The sequence below is a fragment of the Diadema antillarum genome, unplaced genomic scaffold (genome assembly GCF_040938485.1).
Source record: "Diadema antillarum isolate AM-2024a unplaced genomic scaffold, OU_Dant_1.0 seq00001083_RagTag, whole genome shotgun sequence".
In the NCBI taxonomy this organism is placed as follows: domain Eukaryota; kingdom Metazoa; phylum Echinodermata; class Echinoidea; order Diadematoida; family Diadematidae; genus Diadema; species Diadema antillarum.
Window position 1 is genome coordinate 417,008 of NW_027271903.1, and position 27,018 is coordinate 444,025.

Genomic DNA, 27,018 nt, shown 5'->3' on the forward strand with positions numbered 1-27,018 from the left:
CGTCTCTCTATAAACTGCAATTCAGGATTTACAGTATTTTTTTTTTGTACATGTAGTATGGGACATAAAAATGATTCTGTGTCATATGCTTGGACAGTAATTAGGTTGTAGACATAATCAATTAGCATAAAACAATAAAACACAAAAGGAAAATATGCTCAAAACAGCATATCACAATTAACTTTTTTTTAAAGTATTGTGAGGGGGACGATGTTATGTCACATTATAAATGTACAATTGTACTTTTAATGGAAGAAATCATAGAAAATCAAGGATTTACATAGAAATTAAAAAAAAATCTGTGCTGTACTGTTGTGTATATTGGAAAGTATCAATAATTTTCAGCTTATAAATTCAACACAGAGAATAATTACATTGCTGTTCGATTTTAAAACAGGCTCACTGCATAATGCACAACCAGTGCTTTCGTAAAGGTGATGCACCTTTACAAATTGAAAGGGGGCGCACATGTCCATCCCCTATTTTTTCTTCTTATTTCTTGTTTTAAAAAAAAAATAAAAGGGGGTGCGTGCCTGGTGCACACCCCTCGGGATCCGCCAGTGCACAAAGTTCTTGTTGAATGATGATGGGAAATGAATAACCAACAAAGCAACTACAGTCATGTCTGTTACATGGGAGCAGTGATGAAACAAGAAATGACAGCCTTACACAAGAATACTGGAAATCTACCTAACCAAAATGTTGCGTGCCTTTTTATATCAAAGGACAACTGCTGATTGAATATTGAGAGTGAAGGTCAAGGTATATGATGCTATTCAAACAGCAATCACTGGCATTAGGAACATTGACCAGTAAGGAGTACACCTGAAGGAGACAAAGAAAGAAAAGATAGAAGAAGAAAAATTTTACAGTGCACTCCTATTTGTATTATAACAAAATTCCAGTTAAAGCAAAATAAAAATTCAGGCCGCAACATTATCTTCCCTATGTTATTTCATTGTTTAGTTGTTTGTTTTACTGAAATTTGAAAAGAAAAACTGTTGGTCCCGAGGACTTTGTTATGGACGACAACGGGAGTCCACTATGCAACAACAACAACCCATAATCCCTGAAATCAGCTCATAACGCTTGGAATTCTGTTCCTGAGATTAGGACTGCGGTTCTAAGCTTCCCCAAAACGTCTCGAGATGCTATGCAAGCTGCCTGGTAGTGTGCTCATTGTTGCCGTGGAACCTCGAGAGATGCCGTACTTTTCCAGCGAAGAGCCACGGGATTCTCTCGTCGAAGGAGACTTAGGTGTACCTGCAAAGATTAGAGTATTTATCACCATGCTAGTGTCATTATTTACATTAAAGATGCCACATACAGCTGTAATCATGTATCCACTGGAAAAAAAAAAATCTAATTTACGAGATATTTCGCATCTCACTTAAACAGCAAAATAAACCAGTCAACATTCTGCCTACTTTGACCAATATCTGAGTGAGCTCTTTCTGAGACTTTGAATTTAAGAAAAAAAAAACAGCTTAAAAAATATCTCTACACAATCATAAAATCACCTTAAACAGTACATGTAGTAGTACCTTTATGTTGGAGACAGAAGTTGAAAGAAGCTCGACATCACAGGACTTCACACCAGAATTCACCCAGGAAGATGTGCATGTACACTTATCTGCTGTGGGCCTCTACATACAAAAAGGAAGTGGACGGCATGATGGACCCGTGGACCTCTTCTCACATCGGCCACCTGCATTAACCATAGATTTTGACGAGAAAGACAATACATGTAATTACAAATTGTATCACAATAGTGATAATCCGAAGCAATAAAACTGAGGTGTGTAAAATTATGAAGTATGCAATAAATATTTTGTAGGTGTCAGTCATCCCTGCTAAGTTTATAGAGTATCAAAACTTCAAATATACAACTTACAAGTCTATTAGGTATAGTTCTTTTTTGTGTAATTGTCGTGACTACATATAGACACAGTGTACATACAGATAATTTCTAGTACAACAGACACCGTAGACAAGTTAATGTTAATTTGAACACTTGGAGAACGAAAGCTGATGTTACGGCTACGTACATGTATAGCTTGCTTGATATGATTGAGAATTCACGCTAGGATTGACAACTTTTTCAGATTGGAATACTCACAGTTAAACGTACCACAGGTCTGTTAAAACCACACTATAACTACCGTACCGATAAATGTGATGAGAAATTTGCTTCTTGTTCTAATAATAGGTTCAAAATAAGCTTGCGTTTACAGGTAGGCCCTACCTTGAAAAAAAAAATATGGACAAACATGCAAGGAAAGTTCGTTCATTATATTCTGCAACTGTTCAAGCGGGGAATGTTGTGTGAAGTACAGCCACAATTTGTGCTGTGACAGTACTGATACAGTACAACAAATCGATCGTTGTGGGGGAATTACGTTTAGCTGAGGCAATTCTAAGTACTCAGAAAAGAAAAAAAAATAAGTCAAGGAGCCATTATGGGTTTAGAATAATTTATTACACCCATAAATTTACGGAAAAACAAAGTTTTAAAAGCACATAACCTATCGTAATCAGCGCAAGATTCACGATCACCGCGGGGTGATCAGCTGTTCCTTCGAACAGGCACAATTTGCTGTTATTACTCACACAACAAATCGATCATTGTGGGGGAATTGCGTATAGCTGAGGTAACTTTACATACTCATGAAGGATGATGAGTAAGCCAAGGAGCTGTAATAGATTTTAAATCATTTTTACATCAATAAATTTACGGAAATATGACGTTTGAACAGCACAAAACCTACCGTAATCAGCTCAAGATTCGCGATTGCCGTGATCAGGTGTACGCACAACAGTACCAGCAGAATCGACAGTGAACAGGTACTCCTTGATGCCGTGATTTCAGCTTGATTCTTCTTCGAAATTGCATGATGAAGGTTAGTTAGATAAATGTGACCTTCTTTTCCTCTTGTGTGTTGATTTTAATTCCAATTTCTACCTCAACTTGCTAAAAAACAGTCTAACAAAGCGGAAAAATGTCACGTTTCAGTACTGAACAGCAGTCACGATACACGTGTTGCATGCAAGCCTGCACGCTGCTGCAGCAATCCCGATAGTATAACACGTAGGTGGCTTGTAAACAAGGGGTCTTCGGCGCAGTTGACCAATCGTGAACACGCATTTCGATCACGTGTCTTGGTAACACGGCTGTTTACGCGTCTGGGAGACGATTTGCATAAACTTACGCACGTTTCAGACGAATTTATGAATGAAAGTGAGTAGCATGACATCACGTCATGACCATATTTGGAATAAGCAGAGGTAGAGCTTTCTGTAGGTACCAAATGTGTCAGGGTTCAACGCAGAATATCTTAGACACGATCGCCAAAAGAACAGTCATTTTCGCCGTAAGCGAAGGCGATTTGGTCTTTAGACGTAAGATTTTGGTCAACTTTTGAGATTGACATCCCACCTTTCTCTTCGAAATTTCACATTTTGTAGGTTGTATTTCGAAATGTTGTTGATATCATCAGAAACTAGAAAATTTCCAGTACAACATGATACCAAAATGTCAATTTGGTCCCTGAGGTCACTTTTTGACCTTTTTCGGGCTGTAGCGCGAAATCACATTTGCCGAGAAGTTTCGGGTTTTGGCAGAGCGGGTCTCAAATGATTGCACACGTACAGTGACAACGAATTGAGAAGAACCTTTGTGATATTGCCCTGTATCACTGATATACACAAAGTCTTCAATGTGACTGGAACAGACACACACCTTGAAACATTACTCACCAAGATGTTCTACAATAAAGCACAGAATGAGTCAGTCTTCAATGCACAATCACAATTTTTTTAAAGTGTGTGATTAATTTCCCATCCCCCCCCCCACCTTGTGCTTCATCCTCTTAAGTTTTCCCTACAAAATACATTTATTCATACCTGTCAACAAGACTGCCGCTGGCATCGTTCACTTTTAGTGCCACACTATACCCCCTCCCCCACCCCCCCCCCCCAAAAAAAAATGATCACTTCATATACTGTATATATATGCAGAATACTTCAAAGTGATTTTATTTTCACAAAATTGTGAGTTAGCTGATATTCGCATAGCAAGCAACTCACAAAAATATTGCCTCCCGCAACACCAATGCGCTGTACATTGTATACCACCTCAAAGGTGGGATATTGACAATTTTTCTCCTGACAAGAAATGTAACTCATTTTCATTCTGCCTCTGTGGTTCTTGATCTCAAATCTAAACACGATCAAAACTGTCCAAGTCCCATTTCGCTAGACAGTGCATGTGGTACAGCACTTACTGTAGGCCTATACGCCATACATTTAGCGAGTTTAATTTGTTGCGAATCGGGATTTCCCAACAATTTTGAAAGTGGTTGAATTCATGATTATATGGAGTACAGTAATAAAGGGAAAAATGCCTGCATGTTGCATTTATGCTGGGATCAGAGTTAATATTTTTGCATGTTGTTAAATTTGTGAATAGCACTCAGACTCATGAAATTTAAGTGAGACTACAAACTCCCTGAGATATATGATGTATACTGTACTCATAATTGAACCGGGTGTGAAACATGCAACATTTCATTTGCACTTGACAGTCACAGTTACAACAATGCCATATATGTAGTACACTGGATAGATACTGCCAAATATTAATTAACCACCATGTTTATCTGATAAATGAATGTGATATACCTATTAAATATCATCATTCACAGCCCTGTTTGATCTACTTACAGCCTAAATCAGGGTAGTCCAAGAGGAATTTGAACATGCCGCTGCAACATGCTCAAATTCTTGTGCAACATGCTCAACTCTTGTGCAACATCTTCAAAAGCCAGCAACATGCTATGCAACATCCTCAAGAATTTGCAACACGCTCAAAATAAAATGTATTTGAACTTGTGAAAAACAAATGTACAACTTGCGAAACATCATACTACCTGGCACTTAGATATTTGTGTGCAAAACATGAGGGAGGACATTGAACGTAACCAGCACAAAGAGAGATGAGCTGCGAAATATAGCGGACTATGTACTCATGATGTGTGCTCTGCATGCATACAAGTTCTGCAATATTCTCACATTCTAAGCTTGCAACATGCTAAAATTTCAAGTTGTGGATCACCCTAGCCTAAATTCTGGCATTATATCCTAATCATGATATCTTCAAGTCTCAGAAAAAAAGAAAGGTGCGCCAGGCAGAACGATGCAAATGCTGGCAAGGCCCGTAAGTATACAAAGCGTTCTTCCAAGCACACCTTCCTTGAATAGCTTGCGTTTGCGTGGTTCTTCCGGGCACACGCTGCAATGCCTGCTTTTGAGTATTGTAAAACTTCAGAGTTTCACACTACAGCTCTCTCCTACTCTTTTCTGTCTGTCTGTCTCTCTCTCTCTCTCTCTCTCTCTCTCTCTCTCTCTCTCTCTCTCTCTCTGTCTCTCTCTTTCTTTCTCACAGACTATAAAGGCACTCCTGCATATATTTAGTCTTTCATCTTGGTATTGGCCTGTACGATAACGGAAGGTTCCATTCAACAACAAAAAAATTGTGTTGCATCTGTGGATTTCTAGTTTATGACAGCTTGACTACTCTGGAAATTAAAACCGCAGAGTTAATTGGTATTATTCAAATTGTGGAATGGTGAGAGAGAAAAAAAATTGTTTGCCAGTTCTGATGCAAATTTCCAGTCTTCAGGCTTTCAGAAATATGCAGCCTTCTAATATTTCATGCGCTGTTAATCTACATAGTCATATCAATCTCACGCTCTCTCCGGTTTTTAATTGCTCTCACCTATTCTCTCAGACCGCACTTTCTGTCACTTTTTTTTTTTCACGTGTTTTCTAGATCATCACTAGATATTCTGCGCCAAGATCTGATGAGTGTTGATTGATGGATGGTAATGAAATTGGAATTAATGAATAAAAGGTCTAACTGCGAGGATGCGCGACACTGGACAACTGGCTGAAATCCTCCACAAAATGAGACCAGAACTGAACAATCATGATTATGGTACTGACAACACATCAACTCTAATGGAAGACACTAGTGGGGCTGGTGTTCAACACTTTTATGTGGTTGCACTACTATGAGGAATGAGATTTTTTTTTTCTTCATGATACAGCAGATTACTTAGACTCAATATAATATATTACATATTATATTAACGATTACTTCTATTACATATCAGAGACTATCTATCATATATTATCTATTACATATTATATCATACTATAAAATTTTCATGCCGCAAATATATCATGTTACCTCAATGAGGCAGCAACTTCACGAATGAAGTGAAAAGGTGAATGTGTCACCACCATATTTTTCCAAACAAACAGATTGGCTGGCCATTTTGCTGCTGACTATTCCTGCTTCCAGAATCACCGGCAAAACTCCCACAAATCCAACCAAGTTTGATCACAATCACCCTGTTGCTTTGTCATGTGAAACCAAAGATGACAGTTTCTCACCAGTGTTCATTCTCAAACTTGGGCCTCTCAGGGACAAACGTGGACATCTTTGGACTATTCCAGGAACAATCTTCATTTTATTCACCCAGCTTCTTTCGTATCACACAGATTTGATTCAAGTAGCTCTACATCTCAGAAAGACTTTTGGGAAGCACTAAAGCTAGATACTAAATCAGGGCCCATACTACCGAGTTCATACCCGGCGATACGATGCAATTATTAAACTCACTGATAAGAGGCCAAAGCTTTTGAATTTGTAACGGTCATCGAAGCACTGTACGGAGGGAAGGGCAGAAAAATCTCGAAAGTTCACCTCGTCGTATCTCCCTTTAATATTTCAACACCAAATCCCTTGAAACGTCACACACATATATCTAATATGGATGTATCATCCTTCATATGATTTTTGGGCAAAAATGCTGATGTATCTTTCGAGATATGTGTTATTTTCTGTTTGAGTCGACCATGGGAAAGGGTTATAATTTTTTCCAGACATAAGTCTGCGCCTGCATGAATATTCATTTGATTAACATATTGCTAGTCTGTATACACCAGACTCACTACCTGCGAAGTTTCATGTTTGCGCAATTAGTAATTAGGTGAAAATTTGAGCAAAGAGACAACCCAATTTAAGAGAAAATACTGGACATGCACAACTAGATCATCCTCCTGCGCATGCGTTTTCTATTGGTCAGTGCACACTCAGCCAATCAGCGGTGTCAGGTTCGGTGCAATGCGACAGGGTTCGGTTTTCGGTCCACAGGGTAGTGAGTGGACAAGAGAGGAACCCTGAAATGTGCTTCAACTGTTTCATGCAGCATGAAAACCGATATATCGGACTGCGTACTGCTTACGCTATGGATTTTTACGTGAGTCACAAGTGACAGTGATCTCAATTTTTTCCGGACATAACCGTGCGCCAAATGATACAGAGAAAATATTTTGAACACAGTATGGATATACAACCATAAGTCATATACCAAAGTTTCATTTTGGGGCAATGAAGGAAAATGTGAAAAAATAACACTTGTTTTGAGACCAAATTTTCTGTTTTGGAAGCTAAGTTTCGACATCATTTTCACAGGCTTATCCTCAATAGAACCCAAAATAACTAACATCGCAAGTTAGAGAATAGTTTCTTCTTCAATTTGCTGTATAGATTTAATCATTTGGTGGCTTCTGAGGTGAGATATTGCGATTGTCCTGCAACACTTCCCCAGCAGTTTTGCGTACACAAGGGCCCGAATTCACAAAGGTGGTACAAATGAAACCATTGTTTAAACCATGGACAAAAACCATGGAGCACCACATGTCACATAGAATATTTCGTTACGAAATTGGTTATTTCGTCGACAAAATGACCATTTCGTTAACGAAATCATCATTTCGTGGACGAATTTAGTTACAAAATGTTGTCATTCGTTACAAAATAATCATTTCATTGACGAAATGACTGATTTGGTAACGAAATATTCCATGCGACACTTGGCGCTCCATGGTTTTTGTCCATGGTTTAAACCATGGTTTCATTTGTACCACCTTTGTGAATTCGGCCCAAGCTGTCTACTTTATGCAAATGAGGCTTCGAGGTCATATGCTTTTGGCGAGTTAATTGCACCATATCGCCACGCCTGAGTTGCAAAATTTTGAGATTATTTTACACCATGGATGAGCCCTTCAAACTGAAGTTGGGTCAAACTCTGAGTTTCCATCAAAATAGCAACATATTTTTCTAAGTGTGTGAATATGACAGGATGCACAAGACAACTAGTTGTGGTTATGCCATACTCCAGCCTTTCATGCAAGTGAGCTTTCAATTTATTTGCCACTGCAAACCTAACTAATTCCACTCCGTTTTTTCTTTTCTGCGCTTCATGTCCTTTCTGGTTTTTTTTAACGAATTATGTCCTTGTAATTTTGGTTCCTTAATCAACACAAAATCCTAGGGTACTTAGCGTGAAACCCTTTCCTTAATGAAGATAACAAATTTAAAGTTCTGCATGAAATCATACAAGTGCCTCTAAGGCTTGTTTCTCAAGTTTGGCACTTTAATTGACGTGGGTCATTTCAGAGAAGAATAGAGAACTAGCTTGGGATGTTATTTGTCGCCATGGGAACGAGTTTACATCATACACATAAGTTATCATCCTGCATAGAAGGTCAGACTGCATAAGTTCATCGGTGGACATTGAGAGGTTTCATCAAGAATATCACATCGTGTCGCCCTTCATGACATTATACACACTTTCGCTACTGGTTGTGAGGTCACCGATACATACATCATTCAGAGAAGCCTTACAAGATTTCTAGATCACTTAGCTTAAAGACAGTCTATGAGGGACTTTCAGAAGCCATGGTAGATGAGAACAGGGTTTCCAGCAGGCCAATTACAACAACCAAACATGAACCAAAACATTTCAGTAATTCAAAAAGTTAATTTTCATTGTCCTTGTGTATGTTTTCTGGTTTCTCCATGTCTGTTTCAACATTAACACTCCTGGTCCAACACAGTCATCATGATAATGATTTTCATTTCATTGTATGACTTCAGGTGACAAACAACAAAGATGGGTGGTGGGTTTCTTCTCTCTTTTTTATGGGGGGGGGGGGGGAGGGGAGAGGGGGTTGGCATCAGACACAGAAAAAATAAATAAAACAACACAAAACAACACAAATCTCCCTAGATATTACTGATTTGTGCAGACATTCCATACCCTATCTTCAGTCCATTATCAGATAGAACCTCTGTCACACTCTTAATCAAAAGTAAACTTGAACATAGTTTGGAAGTGCATCTTACGAGAGGATCCATCACGCATTTATTTAGGGCAGAACACAAACATCACATTCTAATACATATTGTAGAAAATAAGAGCTTGATGAAGAAACCCTAACCCCTTCCCATTCCCCCTCCTCCTCCTCCTCCCCACTCCACCCGGCAACCCCCCCCCCCCCCCAAGAAAAAAAGGAGAAAGAAAGAAAAAGAAATCTATGTTGGTTTGTATCTTTACAGAAAAAAAAAGTAATATGCTTTCCACTAGGAGCAGTGAACTCACAAGACAGGACAGCTGTTTTTGTTTTGGTTTGGTTTGGGGTTTTTTTTTCAGGTCAACATGAAAATATTCACTTCCATTGACAGGTTAGAGGGATTATCACTTTTGATCATTTAACTCATTGAGGATGGGCTGATTTTGCTACAACATGCATTTCCCATAGACACCTGCCTGAGTATACTCGGGACTCGTCTTCAATAGGTTAATGGATTTTGCTCAAACTTCATTCAATCTTTCTTTCACTCTGCGTTAACCAAACCATGCTCCACGTAAGCTGCGGTCCCATCCATTATAGGTGACACTGACTCACAGAATGCTGACGGTTTCATTCTATTTGTGACCCTGTATCACAAAATAAACAGAAAGTCTCCAGACATGAAATTTTAGTTAAGACAATATTCTGAAAGAGCAGACTTTAAACTTTAAAATGATGTATAACTCAAATCAAATGGACTCTCCTAACCTATATAAATATTGGCAAGAAAGCACACATTCAGGAAAAGTGTGAACTGAGAAAAGAGGCTCTGAAGTACAGTGTCTATTCAAGTGCCGGCTGTGCGATGAATGGGACAAAAACAGGATGTTAACCACTGGAGTAACAACAATGAAGGGATTATCAGATTAAGTTGAAACTGAGCATGCCTTATTAACACATTCTGTCCATAATTGATGCAACCTTTCAAAGCAGTAGCATCATCCTTTCAAAAGTTATTAGAGTTGAAATTGAAGAGTGTGTACAAGGTTTTTAAGAAATGAAAAGGGGACTCTAAAGACACACCTAATCACACTATTCTAAAAAAAAAAAATGTTCGGAATATACTGCTCAAAAACACACTTTCCTACCCGTTTTATGATCCCAAATTTTTGCATAATGTAGAAGAAGACTTGCTCTTTCAGAAAATATGAAAAAGTCAAGATCCGCTAGGTTGGCTCATTTCACCCTTTTTCAGTCCTCACACAAAATCAGTGTGTGTGACTTTTTGTTTGTTTTGTGATGCGCGGTCACATTTCTTCAATTTCTAAACCGCAAAACTGTGTACACGGAATGAAGGCAATGTACACAATGTATGTGATATGCTGAATTACAACAAGAAAGTTTGTATTGATCTACTATCATAATCGTTACTGTGATTGAGGTTATTCCTCGCACATGAGAAAGAGTTACAACTACAGGATCAATCCTTTCTGCCTTTATTTTTATTAACTATAAGATGATTGGAATAGAATGTAAGTTGCCATGACAACATTCACAGGGAGTCAACTTCTTGTAGATACGTAAACCTACGTCATTTCCTCTGTTGCTTTTGATGGAAAATACTATATATCAGGATATGAATAAATGGATTGTATTTTGGACATTCAGACAAAATAAAGTACAGCCAACTATGTAAAAACTTGAAATTCATACAAACAGAGTAAAATACTTTTATTTTCTGGGTGAAAAATGAAAGATATCATACTTGGCACAACCCACAGACTACATTGCTTTATCTCTGATATTACACTGTTTTTCTTGTTTGTTTGCTTGCTTCCTTCCTGCATGTGTGTTTGTATAACCTGTCTACTTAGTATTTCAGATAGAAAAATATTAATTCCTGAGTTCAAATTAAGATGAATAATGAACAGTCAACAGTCAAACAACACCACACACACAAGCGAGATTGCCTTGAAATCGATAATCTTTACAACATGGGTGACATAGCTATATTTCCTTTGAAAATGCAAATTACATGCTAAGCATTATGTCTAGAGTACGTGTCATAAATACATACACCTCTCTAACACCTTTCATTAGAGTACATCGTAGGGGATGCATATCCTCATACATTATGCGCATCTCCACATCATAGCTAACATCGTAGAGGAAACATCACACATTTTAGCCATCATGCCGTCAGCATCCTACAGACATTTAACGTTTGGAAGTCTCAATCTTCCCCTCCTCCCACAACTTTGGGGGTTTTCGTCTAGCGACTATCAGCCAGCTAGAACAGCAGGACCACAGTTATCATCAATTAGTTTAGATTCACATTTAAAAAAAATTTTGAAAAAAATAAAATCCATTCATCTGTGTTTTCAAAATATTGTGCAAAGTTCAGAGAAATTACAGAAACTTGATCTCAGCTTTTAAAACAAGACATTGAAACTAAATCTTGTCTGCAGTTGTCTCTATGTTTGTTTTATTTATCAAATAAATAGTCAGAGCACAACAATGAATAATCCCTTACCAATTTCATTTTTGTCCCAAGTGTAGTCAAGCACAGACTACTGAGTGTATGTCTACTGAAAATTTGTTTCTTGTTTCAAAATCTTTTGTCTAAATAGAAGAATAAATCTTGTGTTGATATTAAAGTAATGTGACAAGAAAGGCCTGAATTTTACAATTTATATGACAATTTCAGATCCCCCACCCCCCCACTTATTTCAAAAAGTCATCTCCAAAATTCTTAGTGTGATCTGATCCACATCAGAAACACTTTTGTGGGTTTGTCTTGTCCTTTGTTTCCTCTTCACAGGACAGAAAACATGTCAAACACCTTAAAACTATTCCATATCAATGAATAATACCTAAAGAAAATCTGTCAGTTTTTCAAAATTTTGCCATCACATTGAAGCATCACATTTTCTCGACACAAACACCATGATGATAGGACTCTAAAGTTTGGGAGCAGCTTTATGAAACATGTCGTAAATCTACCATATGTCCAAAAAAAAAAATTACATCGGTACCCTCCCCCATGATAACTTTAAGAACAGTGAATCAATCCAAATACAATTTCAAGGTATGAAACTATAAGTCATTGCCAACATCTTACAGAAAACCCCATTCGATTTGCTTCAGTGGTCGAAGAGAAATGAGGAATTTTGTAGAGCATATCAGGAATCTCTTCCCTCCAAGTTCTATTGTGTTCATACATTAATATGCAGTTCTAAGAGCATCCAAGAGCTAAACTTGGAAGAATCAGACTCACGACATTCTTTACAACAATCCACATTTCTCTGTGACCGCTTAACCAAACTGAACGGGGTTTTCTGCAAAATAGAGCAAAGATGTTACATTTTAAGACCCTGAAATAGCATTTAGACAGTTTAATCATATTGGGAGTTATCAATGCAAAGATCCTATTGTAATTTTTTGGGGGGGACATACTGTACTTGCTTTGCTCTCCCAGCTGCACTCACAGAACGCGAGTTACACCAAGGAGTTTCCAAAGCTCCTCAGTGGCAGACATTATCCACAAACAGCTCATGAGAGAGAGAGGACAGTGCCACAAACTGCACCCCTTGCACATGCACACACTTTTCTCCCCAGATATCATCAAAAAGTGATAATTATTCCATCTGCAGCTGCCATTAAAAGAGCCAAAAAAACAGGGGGATAGAGAGAAAAGGGACACTACGAGGACGGCAGGATAGCAGGCTGTGCTATCACGTGTCGCCATCAGTAGGTAGTAGAACTGACAGGGAACCTAAGACAGAGTGAGTGCTTATTCCGAGTTTACTGACCAACTGATCAGAACCTGGGATTCTAATCTCTTGTAAACACCGACTAAGTGTTACCTAATTGATGATTCTAAACACTATCACCTCTGATGGATCACTATCGGCAATATTTTCTTTTATTTTCATTACGCCTCCACATCTTGTCACTCAGCTACCATCAATCTTCACAGGATTGTTAGAAAACATTTATTCACCACATATCAGACCATTCAGCAAAATCACATTTTCTATCATTTTAATTTCATGATGATTGAAGGACTAAAAAAAAATGTATCTAAGCAACAGAAATGATCTCAACAATAACATTCAAATTTCTGGCTTGGATATTATTCTTTTTTTCTTCTTCTTCTTCTTCTTCTTTAACTTTTGCCCAACTCATGGTTTTGTTTTCCATCAGAGGGGGAAAAAAAAATCAGATGAAATAAACATCCATTATATGCTAAGATATGCTATGTCTAAGTTAAAACTCTTTACTTCTCCATAGTCTTTAAAAAGATTTTGAAATTTTGTTCTGGCATTACTTGTCAATCCAAAGAAGATGGGAATTCATTAGCATTCAGTTCAAACTGAAGCCAAAACTTTTCACCCAAAACTTGCTGTTTACTTGCAGTATGATATGTAACACAATCTTCCCCCATCATTATACCTGGTTCAAACTGGGATGACATTCAAGTTTGAGAAAATCTAATAGAAGCAACCAGCTTGTTCTGGTGTCTTTAAACATCAGCCCATCATGTTAAAGTGTTGAATGGTTCACATCTTACGAATATATGTCAGAATGGGTCCTACAAAGGAGTGATACCATACATATTCCTGACAAGATATGATAAATCGTATCTTCATAATATAAATTAAATTTCTGCAAAGCAATGTGATCACAATTACTCTAATTACTACATTTCTTTGTGTGTTTGTTTGGCCTCTGAAAGGTTGTTAGGTCAAAATAAAAAATTACAGAATAGTACCGATTTGGTGAGAATTCAGGAAACTATAATGCTTTCTATCATCTTTGATAAAACTAGCTTGTTGATAGAGTGCATACATGTATACTTGTACATATTGGACTTTTAGACATTGAGGCTTTTTAAGCAGAGTATTACCAATTGTACTATGAGCTCCAGTAAAACGGTGCAGTAGATTCATATTAAATCCGTAAACAATTTCAATAATACAGACAGAGAGGGCATCTCTTTCAAACTTTTCTAGCAACTGCATACATATAAATAGTATGAATGGTGCCTGCAAATATTCACGTCTCCTCGTGAGTTATCACTTCTCAGTATAATAATTACTTACAAATATCTTTTGAGAGGGTATCAAATTAGAATACATGTCAATAAGTTCATCTACATCTGTAGGCTTCAGCAAGAACCAACACATTTGTGCATCAATTCTGAGTTACAGAATGTCGCAATGTTTCTATGTAAAAAAAAAATAAATAAATAATCACATATACTGCATATACACAATGGTATGGTACATCAACTTTTATCATCTACTGTATACATCAAATATTATGTGGGGTTTTTATTTTTGTGAAATTTGCGAGTCAGATGCTAGTCGGGCTTTTAGAAACACGCAAAAATATTAACTCTAATCCCAACATGAATGTGATGAGCACATATATATTTCTCCATTCAGTACAGTTCTCCACGATCGCGAATTAAACCAGTCACAAAATTGCCGGAAGTCAAGATTTTAAAAAACATTAGCCTTACTAAATATATGGCCTATACAGTACCTTTTAAGACTAGCAGTTGTGAATATTATACGCGCAGCCATACTGTATTTCTTAGCCTGTTCGCACATAGTAGAACATGGCAGTTTGAATCTGTGCAAAGCTCGCAGAGAACACCAAATGATATTTCTGTCATTTCCGAGTGCCCAAACTTGGTGAGAAATATGCTTGCCTGAATCTCAAGTATTGTATGGACACCTTGATCATGTTTAATTGCAATTGGCTAATAATCCATGTAACGAATTGTGTACAGTTACATATGCAGCGCACACACAGCCAAAGAATTTTGCTGGACTGGAGTTGACGATTACTGCATACACTTCGGTGCACATGCGTGCTGATGGGCAATGTTATTCAAGCAGGCCTACGCTAGTCGTGGTTTTTGAATGTACAAAAGCACAGGCAGCGAAACAAGATTGATTCCATTGAAGAACCATAAGATCTGACGACTGACTCCCTTTAACTCAGCAACTCATTCACCTTCCTCAAACAAATGCAGGAAATGACATTTCAGTTACTTACACTCACAACACAAATGACAAACATTTTCACAACTTTTTAAGTGATGTCTGATCTTTTGCCCGCACTATTGATGATGCCTTACATTACACTTTTTTTTCACTTACAAGCAGATCATGGGAACTTGATAAGTTCAATCAACTAGTTATTATGATAGCTCATGGTGATGTTATTATAGGCTAAAAAAATAACCCATATATGTACCATCGAGTACATTTCCTGATTATTTGCATTCCTCAGTCCTCAGGTATGGCTAGTTCTAAATATATTGTTTGACACAAAGTCTGACTGTGCAAACAAGGTATTAAAAAGAAATTGGCAAAAAATACAAAAATACAAAAATCCTTGACGCTCCCAGCATAATTCTAGAATATGGCAGAGATGAGTTGGCACCAATTATATGTTATAAGACAGCAAATACTCATAAACAAAACTGATCAAAATTTACCGGGTTTATTTTTAAAAATGACCCAAGCTTGTCACACCCGGCATATTCTGTGCACTCAATGTTAATTTCTTCAATTTACACTTATCAAAACAGCGCTCGGCCCGTGCTGTGTATCACTCAAGCGCCATTTCAGCGAATCAGACTCGATGCGGAGTACTGCGGTCAAATATGAGATGAAGGAAGCCAGCGAAATATGGTAATGACATATTCTATCATATAATACCTGAGTCATTAATGGACATTAGCGGAGAGACAGCAGCCACGCACGCAGCTAGACATGGATTATGGGGAAAATACAGAAACACAAGAGGCCTGCTCTGCAGCTCACAGATCTTCAAGCACCTTTGTCACAAATTAATGGACATTAGCAGGGGATGAAAATGGCCCCCTAAGTCGAGGGGCAAGGTTTGATCTTTTGAAGTCAGTCCCGAAACCTTTGTTTCCAAGCAAATGGGCACTCTGCAAGAACACCACCGCGAAATGAAAAGCATGTCGCAAATTATGAAAGATGCCATATCTGGGCACAAAGAATTGATGATATAGGACATTTGATGATTACAGTAAATTTGTGAAATGAGGGTATCTTAAAAGCATGAAAATATGGAAAGTGCAAATAATGTGTAATTACTTTTTGCCGGGTCTATACTTTTGCAAATGACTTTGATTCAATTTCATCCATTTATGACCAAAAGAAGAGAGATTTTTCCTTCACTTCATTTATGTATTGCAGCAAAACTTGCCCGAACTTATGATTTATATGCAAAATTGACAAGGGACTGAGAGTACTCTTCTCCAGGTTTGCTGATTTTCATCTGAAGTCTTTTCTTTTCATGATTTTTATAACCCATAAAGTCCACTCGGAATATAATGCTTTCAACTAAAAAGAGTAAATTAACTATTTTTCCAGTAGTCTGCAGAGTTGGGGTGTTTATAACATAACAAATGGGATATTAGCAGAATGAGAAAAAAATAACGCAGTTTGAACACTGATGAAAACTTAACAAAACTATGCATGAATATGGGAGAATGTGCACACTGCAAGATTTGGACTGTTAAAAAGCATCAATATAACCATAGCTCCCTACTTAATAATATATTACAATAGAGCAGATTTAATCCTACAAGAAGCTTCAATGCCCACTGTGAAAAGAGAGTTACAAGTTTTGCTTTTTGATATCACAACAAAATGCTGAAAGATTATCTCTGTAAAATATGATTTGACAGAACTAAAAAAATGCCACCAAATTTGCATCCTCCACTTGCAAGCACACAAAGAGATTCTGTAGAGATCACATTTTGTGATGAGCTATGCACAAGTGAAGATGTCATAGAATTTTCTAGGTATCATCCATTACCAAAACACAAACATATGTTTTTCCAACAAAACACAGCGGCAGATATGATTGTCTATGACGTGAGGTGACGTGATGACATAAGGGGGGAAAGAGGTCTGACTTTAAGCCTTTGCATGCCAAAAGCTACTCATGGTGATGAGATCAGATGCAGATGAACATGGTGTGAGATGGTAATGGGTTATTGGCAGGAAGGGGCAAGGCTGCTAGTGAAAGAATCAGATCGTAACCTTCATCCTGCCAAAGCCTTGCTATCACATGGTGAGAAATTCAGCCATTATTGGTTCAACGCAAAGAATAGCCACGCACACTTATTACACCACAGTTGTTCATGTCCTAACTTAATCTCTACCCACTCACAGATCTGGCTTGCGACAAGGGGAGCATATAGCGATTTTTACAGATTGATAGCTGGGCCAGTTGACACCAATGAAAAGGCAGAAAGAGGGAAGGCGGGAAAAAATTGGCGGAAAAAAACAAAGAGGCAGTATTGCTGGTGCAGGAGATACAATCTCTTAAAATGCCATTTATTGCTTTTTGCAAGGCTAAGCCATGTGTTGGAATGCGCCATTTACACAATCTGATTGGATTTGATTGGAATTTTTATGAAGAATTCGCAAGTGAGTCGCTCCCTGGCAGGTGTGTGGAAGACAATATCACGCATCTGAACAAAGACGAGTAAAAGGGGCGCATTGCGGAGCAGAGCAGAAATTGCCTAATGGTATTTTTCTCTGCTGGAATACTCAATCTCAATTCAGAAGACTTTAAAAAAAATGCGCAGTGTGCTGTCATTTTCAGAAAGAAGCAGAATTGGATCCAAGATGCGGCAATACATGTTGCTTAATGTTCAGGGGAATTGATATTGCAAGCATTTATTAGAACTGCAATCTTACGGCAAGTCAAATTGACTTCAAATGCCGTCCCGCAGTCTGATTTAGCCTCTCCCGTAAACTTGATCTTTTGAAACATCCCGTAATCTCGGACATACCTCCTAAGAGGCAATTTCTGTCGCATTGCTCCTCTTCCTGACCCCACCACGGCAATCAAGCAAGACATTTCTGTCCTTAAACAATGGAGCTATAGAGAAAATATGCCCATACCTTAATGTCATGGAATTCATTTGTGAGGAAGGCTAAGCCACAAGTCATCGACACGGTTGCATCATCAATATATATCTCGACATTCAAACTGCATATCGCCCATATTTCTCCATTAAGTGTGGAGGACAATATTTCTAAGCAATTTACAAATAGTTTTTTCTTTATTTTAGTCCTGACTGGCAAAACTTTTAATAGACAGTGGGCATTTCTGACGGCGGGAGATGAAAACAAATCTATTAGGCATCACAAAAGGAGGAAATCAATGAAAACAAGGTTGGGTCTTTCTTGAAGTTTATAGTTTCATCCACATTGCATCTACGTAAAACAACCTTTTCACTTCTATTTTGGCATGATGCAAAAATTTATGGGGATTTGAGATTTGCATGAGTAATGCAAATTAGTCCTCCTGGCAATTGATACTACTACATCTTGAACCAAAATCCCTTCTAAAACAGAAGAAACACACGCAAAGGCAAAAATGTTGGACATGACTACCTGGCCACAAATGCTTCAGGACTTACATCTCTCTCGTCCCTGTCAATATGTAATACTTCACATAATGCAAGATGGGTTTACATTTCATTTTGACTAATTCAAGGGGTATTGAATCAGTACTAGCTTTTATTTTTGTTTTTATCTTGTTGTCGTGATAAGGTCATAAATCATTCTAATCTTTTTAAAAAGTAAGCTTTTGACCCTTCCATTTTTCCCATGTGCCCTTTCCCTCTTCAAAGTCCACACACACCAGCTCAATTTCTGCCTTGCAGAAGTTCAAAATCTGCTGATGGTTTACTTAAAAAATTATTTGTTTTTTCATTCCTTACACTTAAGGAAGAATCTCAGGAAACACAGAAGCATGATAAAGTGAGAGAGACACAGAGAGAGAGAGAAGAGATGCTAAACAACAAACTAAATGACAGAGAAAGGAATTTTCAGTTTAATATTCTATTCATCCCTTGCAGACATTATTTTAGGAGAGTACTCGATGTACGGCCAAGTGTCCCTGTGGATGCCAGTAGCTGCAAATGGCCCTCATCTCTAAGCTCGTTGCACCATTTACGAGAATCTTTGCTAAGCTACTGCTAAGCCTACTTCACTTGCGAGCCTGCCCTACTTCCTTGCCCAGGAGCGCAGCGACGCGTAGAATACACGAGAGCCTTTGCTGGAAATTGCAACATCTTTTCTCAAGTATTCCTCTGCCTGTAGACTCCCGATGTATCAGTTTTACAGGTCTGATGGAAGGTAGCTAACACCCTTCCACAAAATTCTCAGTCACTGCCTCAGAAGAAAAATGCTTCAACTTCTAGAGGAAGCCTGAAAAGTATCAGAAGAACTGATCCCTGTTACCAATGATTACAACATGACATTAAGGAAAAACAAACAAACAAACAAACAACTAAATGCTGAACATGCCCAATGAGCTGGAAAGGTGAATTTCCTGCCTTAAATTGATGCAGCTGGCAAAATCTTTCTTCTGAGCATCCAAGAATGACAGCATCTGCCTCTGACAATAGCATTCCTTTATTCCCACCCCCCCCCCAAAAAAAAAGAAAAAAAAAAGAAAATACAATATGACCTGCATTAACATTAGGTTATTGCCTGAAAGAAGAACAGGGTTTGCTGCTAATTATCAAGAAGGGTTGCTGAATATCTGAAACCATTATTTCAACTAGAATCCCACTTGTGAATAGCTGTGTAAGCACCCTAAGTCTTGGTACAGAAAACACTTTATACAAATAATTCATTGATTACATGTGCTAGTCTTATTCAATGGTTTCACCCATTTTCTTGGTGTCCAAATACTCAAAGAAATAATCAACCAGCATGTCACTCATACAATCAGGTTTGCACTGACAAAGTTCATCCGATTATAATTACTTAACCCGTTCCATATGGGAACCTGGTGGCCTGTGTATTAAGTTTTAAGGGGATTTCAGAATTTAGTATGGAACGGATTAAGATGATCTGCGTTGGCTTTTGGTTTCCATTGCACATCCACAGAATACTAAGCATGCAACTTTATCATGGGCTCCTTATTTGTGTGTAGACAGACTGATGGGTTTATACCTGCATGTTTGTGTGAATGTGTGTATGTCTGTGTGTGTGCATGTGTGAGTATAATTTGTATGCTTGCATGAATATGCCCATGTGTGTCTGTGTGCATGTATGTGTGAGTGTGTATTTGTGCTTTAGATGATAATATTGAAGGAACTTCTTCAGACAGATTTGTCCCACTCCTACCCCCTGTTTCCTGAAAAGACACACAAGGGCACTTCAGCCCCACACTTCCCCCAAAGTTTTGAATAAAATGATTCCAGCGACATGCCCTTGAATGAGGCCGAGGGTCAAACAAGGATTTGTGGCTTTTTACTCAAAGAGCTAAGTAAGCACAGCATCATCGACCAGGGAATTCCCCACAAAGCACATCAGGGGGAGGCTAATTTCATGCAACACTGGGCAAATCACCGCGGTAGGGTGGGGTGGGGGTTGGGGGTGGGTAGGGACACTCCAGCATCAGCCTGGGCCTATCAATGCCCAGCAGCCTTCCCTGGATAGACAAAGGTCTGACCCCTCCCCCTTAGTCTTATGGTAGTCAACCATGACCTTGATTAATCATTGTCATGCCACCCACAGCATCAAGATAGGAAGGAGCTCTAACTGCATCCTCCTGCAATCTCCACTTTCACTAGGAAAAAAAAACAGAAAAGTTTTGCCAAACCTCAATGCTATAAATCCATACAAAAAAAAAAATATGTACATAAATCTAAAAAGCATTCTCAACATCTCCATCACACACTTAAAATCAAGAGTCTTCATCACATATACTGTAAAACATGAAATTTTCGCGGCATGAAATTTTCGCGAGTTGCCTCTAACATTCAATGCATATAGTTTAGACAAGAACTTTCACATGCATTCTAATTTCGCGAATCTTGGCTCTCGCAAAATTAAAATGCACGCGAACATTCGTTTTACAGTATGCTACATGTGAATATTACATGAATGAATCTCACACGGAAACTTTGCTTTTCATAAAAGCTAATCTTTGCTACCATTACAATGACAATCTTTACATTACATTGTAAGTCTAAACACACACAACTTGCAACATGCTTCACACACACCAGGATTTCAATGAACTAAATGGATACTCGACTAGGATACTGACCTAAGTGCACAAAATCTTAAATTCCACATATATATTATCTAAGTTATGAAAATTGATTTTATAAAGGTCATAACTTGGTTTATGGAATGCCCTTTGTGGTAACCATAAAATACTGGTAGTGGCCACTCCACTGTCTACTCAGGCTGAAAAGGATAAATCAAAAAAGATTTAGATCACATGAAATCTACATAACAATAACTATAAGTAAATGCCTCATCTACAGTGTACTCAATATAAGGATGAGTTATTGTCATCAACTATGACATCACCAGCTTGACCAGTCCATATCCATATGGTTTGGTAAAAACAAATTGGTCAAGGGGTCAAAAGAGGGAGGGTCCTTTTTGAGCGTCCAGGATGGGTGAGGGTGAGGGATAAAGGAAGCACAGTGGGTGGAGTCTAGCATCATCAGTTTGGTGGGGCTTCTAGCAGATGATGCCAGTCTTATGTTGCACCATGTTCACAGACCCATCTTGTGAACGTCAGCTCATTGAATACTCATGCAGATTCATGCTATGATCTCAAACATCACAAATTCCTCCATAAACCTTAAATTTAGTATTTCCTTTTGTTTAACACCTCAACAATTCTGAGAAACAAAACTCTCCAAAGGTACAACCTAGAATAATTTATGCATGTATAACACCCAAGTGCTTTGCATACATTTTGTCTTCATTTCATTACCATACAGAGGAGATCACAGAATACAATCTTGAGGAACAGACAAACATTGCTGACAAAAAAAGGAAACAAACATTCATTGCATCAAGCGTCACATAAAGAAGAGATGAACTGAACTGAGCTGATCCAAATGCCATCATCCCTGACTAGCACTACCACAAGAAGAAAAATACTCTATGTCTTGCAGCATGCCTTTCAAAAGCTTGTACACTAATTCCGCATGAATATGGGACTAAATTTTCAGCGTAATCCAACCCATGCTAAACAAGTGTTAAACAATGTTTTAAAAAAAAGCAAGGCCAAACTTTACAGATGACACAATCTAGCCAGGACAGACACATAATGTGCCAATGACTGCGGTTTAGTTGCAAGCTACTCAGACGAGCTGTTACGATCGAAACCTACCTGGCCCACGGCATTAGGCGCCACGCATTGGTAATTATCGGCGGGATTAAGCTGGAGGAGTGAGTAATAACTTGGGTTTATCACCTGGCTTCGTTACCAAGGATAACTTTGCAAAAAAATATGAGCCTCTACAGGGTATCGTCAGTACCTAGACAACGCCAGACGACGAATGGCAGGCAGGGGACGTCTCTGTCAATGCATCATTACACACCTGACGAGAACATACTGCACTTGACAGCTACCATGCCATGTCTCTCACTCTTCACTCTGCAAGCAAAAAAAAAAAAAAAATGCATCCTCCATGTCACATCATGTTCTCTCCCAAGTCTCTTTCTATGTACCGCTGTCGATTCCACGACAGGAATCTCACCAGTTTGCATTTCGTATCTTGCTGGAACTTCTTCAAATCACAGCAAAATGTTTGTTAAGTTTGTTCTTGCATGCAAGGACATTCCGCTATCAACACTCACTACAAACAAGTTGTGTTAATAACAATATTTGCTACAGGATCTGACACATACGTAGGCTGTAATCATACATTCTTAGTTCAACAACTTGCATCTATATGGCATCACAGATGTAAATCTATTTTTGTTTTTGTTTTTCTGAGGGCACGTTGTAAAGATTCCCACTCACATGGGCTTACTCTAACAAGCGTTAACGATCTACACAATCTTCTTCAAACTATTTCATTTTTGTGTTTGTTCAGGTAGTTTCTTATCCCGGGGACATTCTGTTTTTCCTTTTTGGTATTTCCTTGCTTCTGACACCATAATCACTAAGAATCTGTGCATAATAACTCTTCCTTGGACTAAAACCCTGTTTTTTGTCAATAAGATGATTTCCTGTTTTACTTTTCACACCACCAGATGGATTTCAAGAAGGGAATCAAATGTATAGATAAACTCTGTAGAGTTAAGACCTTCTGCTTCGAAACTAATACAATAAACTTGGCAACAAGAAGGCAATATCTCCCTCTGTAATGACCATGATAAGAACAATGCCAAATCCCATTCTCATCCCCTTTCCCCACCCACCCTCCCGAACTTGACTTGCCAAAAAACATTGAACTACCAGCACACACAAAAAAGAGAAAAGAGAGCGAAGAAGAGAGAAAATGAGTCACTGATATTGTTAATATCATTAATATTTCTCAGGGTAACACCATCTGCTGGGAATAAAACAGAAAGAAGCGAAAAAGGGAAAATAAACTCCAAGGGGAAATATGTTATCTGTTTGTCTACTGGCCTGCAGTAAGAAGTCTGGTGTTAGTTTCCATCAAGGAAGCTGACTTAGCGTCTCATAAAGTTGACTTCACGCACAATTCTTAGCACGCAGAGTTTCACTGGTATCTTTAGTTAGCGTACCTCACACAGATTCAAACCAACAATGTTTCAAGTTCACAAACCTACTTGGGAGTTACTCAAGGTAGCTACTACTGCTTTGGGGTGATTTGTTTGTTTGTTTGTTTGTTGTTGTTTTTGTTTTGTTTTGTTTTTTTGAGGGGGTGAGGGAGGCTTTAATACCAAAATTAGCACATAATTAGTGGGTGGGGGTTGAAATAGTCTCAGTCACTCAAATATTTTATAAAGATTGTAATGTTTACTACCTTACAGGGATTGTGCACCATGCAGCTTATAATGCGGTTATTTGTATGTATGTAATATATAAGATATTGTGATAAACATAACACCCACATACATACATTATGCTTTGTTTGCCTCACATCCAATGCTGTCAATTTTCAGGAAATCTAAAAAAACATGTGACTTGAATAATATTTTGAAGTATTTGGACATCTAATGTTTACTTTCACATGCCTCCATATCATATTTACATATAATCTTTACAATCTTGAATATCAGCTTTACAACCAGGATGGAAGACATCAACTTTGATTTCACTAAAGTTTGCACTGTAAGTTAACGCTAAATCAGTGTTTGAAGGGGAAAAAAACCCCTGATATTGTAGATTGAAAATTTCTTCTTTTTGGAATATCAAGAAGGCAAGGTACTAGTACCCACTGCAACAGTATTGGTGTGAGATTTGTACTTCTACAAATGAAGTTGATTTCTGGGTTTTTTGTGTTTTAAAAAAATGTAGATTTCTTTGGTTTTTGATTATGCCTACAAATATTCAGTTCAGGCTTCCTGACCCTTGCTTTATAGCCATCAAGAGCTAGCTTTACAGCCCTCAAGAGTTTGCTTTAGACACTCAGAAGTTTCCTGTGGTCCAGCGAAACTTAAAAGTCTGGGCCTAAATATTGTACAAACTTTGAAATTTACTGAGAGGAACAGACAGGCACTGCATGCTGGGAAATCAAGTAAAGTGTTATACAATGACTGCAAAGCTTATCAAGTCGAGAAATCTCTACGTCCTTCCAAGCACATCAGGCCTCTCTTGACCAAATTATGAGCGATGATATATCTGGGTCAATCAAAAATTGCCAAGAAGAGCTCGGGGTCTGGGATGAGTAAAGTATACACTGGGCTAACCATTATATCAATGCATACACGCACACACACGCACACACATACACATACACATACAGACACACACATTGAATGTAGTTTCTATAACAGCCAACATATTTCTTTGAAGTCATAGATACAGAGATCTAATTGAACTAACCACCAGCCTTATATTTTTTTCACCAATTCTTCCTTTCTCATTCCTATAAAAAGAATGCTATACTGCGCTCATAGTAATCATAGGACTATTATTATGATGTACAGTTAGCTTCTGTTCTTCTACCCTATGTAAGCTCATCACACCTTGTCACTGCCTGGGTGTTCAAATTGGCAACTCTGACCTGGGCAGGAATGCTTCCTAAGCCTGCCGCTAGGGTCATAGGTCAAAGCCAGATGCAGTGTAAACAATTTGACGAGCTTTCCTCTAAAAAATAAATGCATGTACTTACACTTGCTCACTTTTTGTCAGTAGTCAGTAGCATCCCATTACAGACCTCTGTTTCCTCACTGTTTGTGTGGTGTTGTGGTTTTTTTTCCTGGTTACAACCATAACATATATTCAAACTCTCATGCTTTCATTTATTCACAACTCTCATATTGATTTTTAGAGAGAAAAAAAATTACTTCTGAAATGAAATACTACCTTATATTATATTCAATTATGACTGGTCACAAGCATAGTGTATTCATGTGCATTTGAATGTTGATTATGTGTGCATGTAATCATAAATTCACATGTCAGCAAAGCATTGCTTGAAATTCAGGGATTTGATTATTTGTCAACCTGCAAACGCCTTGTAGAGTCATAGAAAGTTAAACTAAAGGATTTACTTCAATGAAAAAGGTGTTTTGAATGTATTTCTTTTTCAAATGCTAGAACACAATCATCAAAAGTTGTGTAAAATGAATCAAGCATGAGGGAAGTCACGATAACTTGAATATCAGTCATTGATTCAATGAGGTACTCTGCAAAAACATAAAATCAGTATCTGATCATGTAAAAGCAAAATATCTATACAGCAAAAAAACATCTGTTGCATACCAGTGGGCACCAAAATTTGATTCACTTTCTTTAATCTATTATGAAGTACACACTTGTCTATTTTATTCAATGTTTAACACCAACAACATTGTGTCAATAAATTATCCCAGTTTTAAAGTTTGGAATAATATTTGAAAAAAAAAAGAAGTTATTGTGATATTTCTTCATAAAAGTAAAGAATACTTCATGTTTAAACTTAGTTTACTTTATATCACCTAGTAAGTCACATGCCAACAACATTCACAGTATGATACATTAAAATGAAAGAGTAATTATCAAGCATCTATTTCAAGGATCTGCTCATCTATCAATATATTTGATTATTTCACAAGTTATTTGCCTTCTTTCGTGGATATATAAATCTCAAAATGACTACATCCATTCATATATTTCTATCAATGCATCTATCTTCTGAATCTAAAGAGACACATATTTTGACTTGAATAGCACTTACAATTCTTAACTGCTTTGCTTCAAAAAACAGTCAAGATTTCTCATTAAGATAATGCGTTTCCTAGAAAGAGAACATCTAGTGATGATGATAAACAAATGTTATCATCATTGGAATTTGAATTACACACATCTAGTTTCCATTAGTGTTTAATACTAGTTTTTGAGTGTTGTGTAAGTGCTGTCAGCAGTCAGTGGGTTGCTTCATTGGAATATCCGAACATTTTGACCAACATTTAAACCTCGCAGGCTAAAATGACTTTTCGTCACGAGCACATCTCAGCAGCTCATGCCATCATCCTCACCTGAGTTGCAGGGGAACAATGAAGGCAGAATGACGAGTCGCATGATTCAATGCATTCTCAAGGGGCCCATGTCCCTCATGATTGGCTAAATCTAGATTTGATTGATTAGCAACTAATGGGAAATGAACACAACATGGCCAACTCATTAGAATTGTGTCATTCTTTTTTTCTAGTAGGACATGGAAGAAAAAGAACAGAGATGAAAGCAGATTACCTCTGGCTCGATAGTCGTCGCTTCCTTTGCAGGTCAGTTAAATCATTACTGCCGCAGTCTGAGAGCAAGACTACAAACTGCAAACTGAACAAAACTGGCAAGCATTAGTCT

The 27,018-nt window shown here is 37.9% G+C and overlaps 1 protein-coding gene and 1 long non-coding RNA gene across 6 annotated transcripts in view; both read right to left on the bottom strand.

The window, feature by feature from the left end:
- LOC139743465 (zinc finger homeobox protein 3-like) overlaps positions 1–27,018 on the bottom strand; it is a 242,178-nt gene that overhangs the window by 205,317 nt on the left and 9,843 nt on the right. The gene's annotated exons all lie outside the window — the stretch shown is intronic.
- LOC139743450 (uncharacterized) lies at positions 564–3,605 on the bottom strand. The gene is made up of 3 exons (XR_011711760.1): positions 2,769–3,605; positions 1,545–1,708; positions 564–1,263 (listed from the first exon to the last, which is right to left on the bottom strand). It is a non-coding gene; the product is annotated as an uncharacterized lncRNA (long non-coding RNA).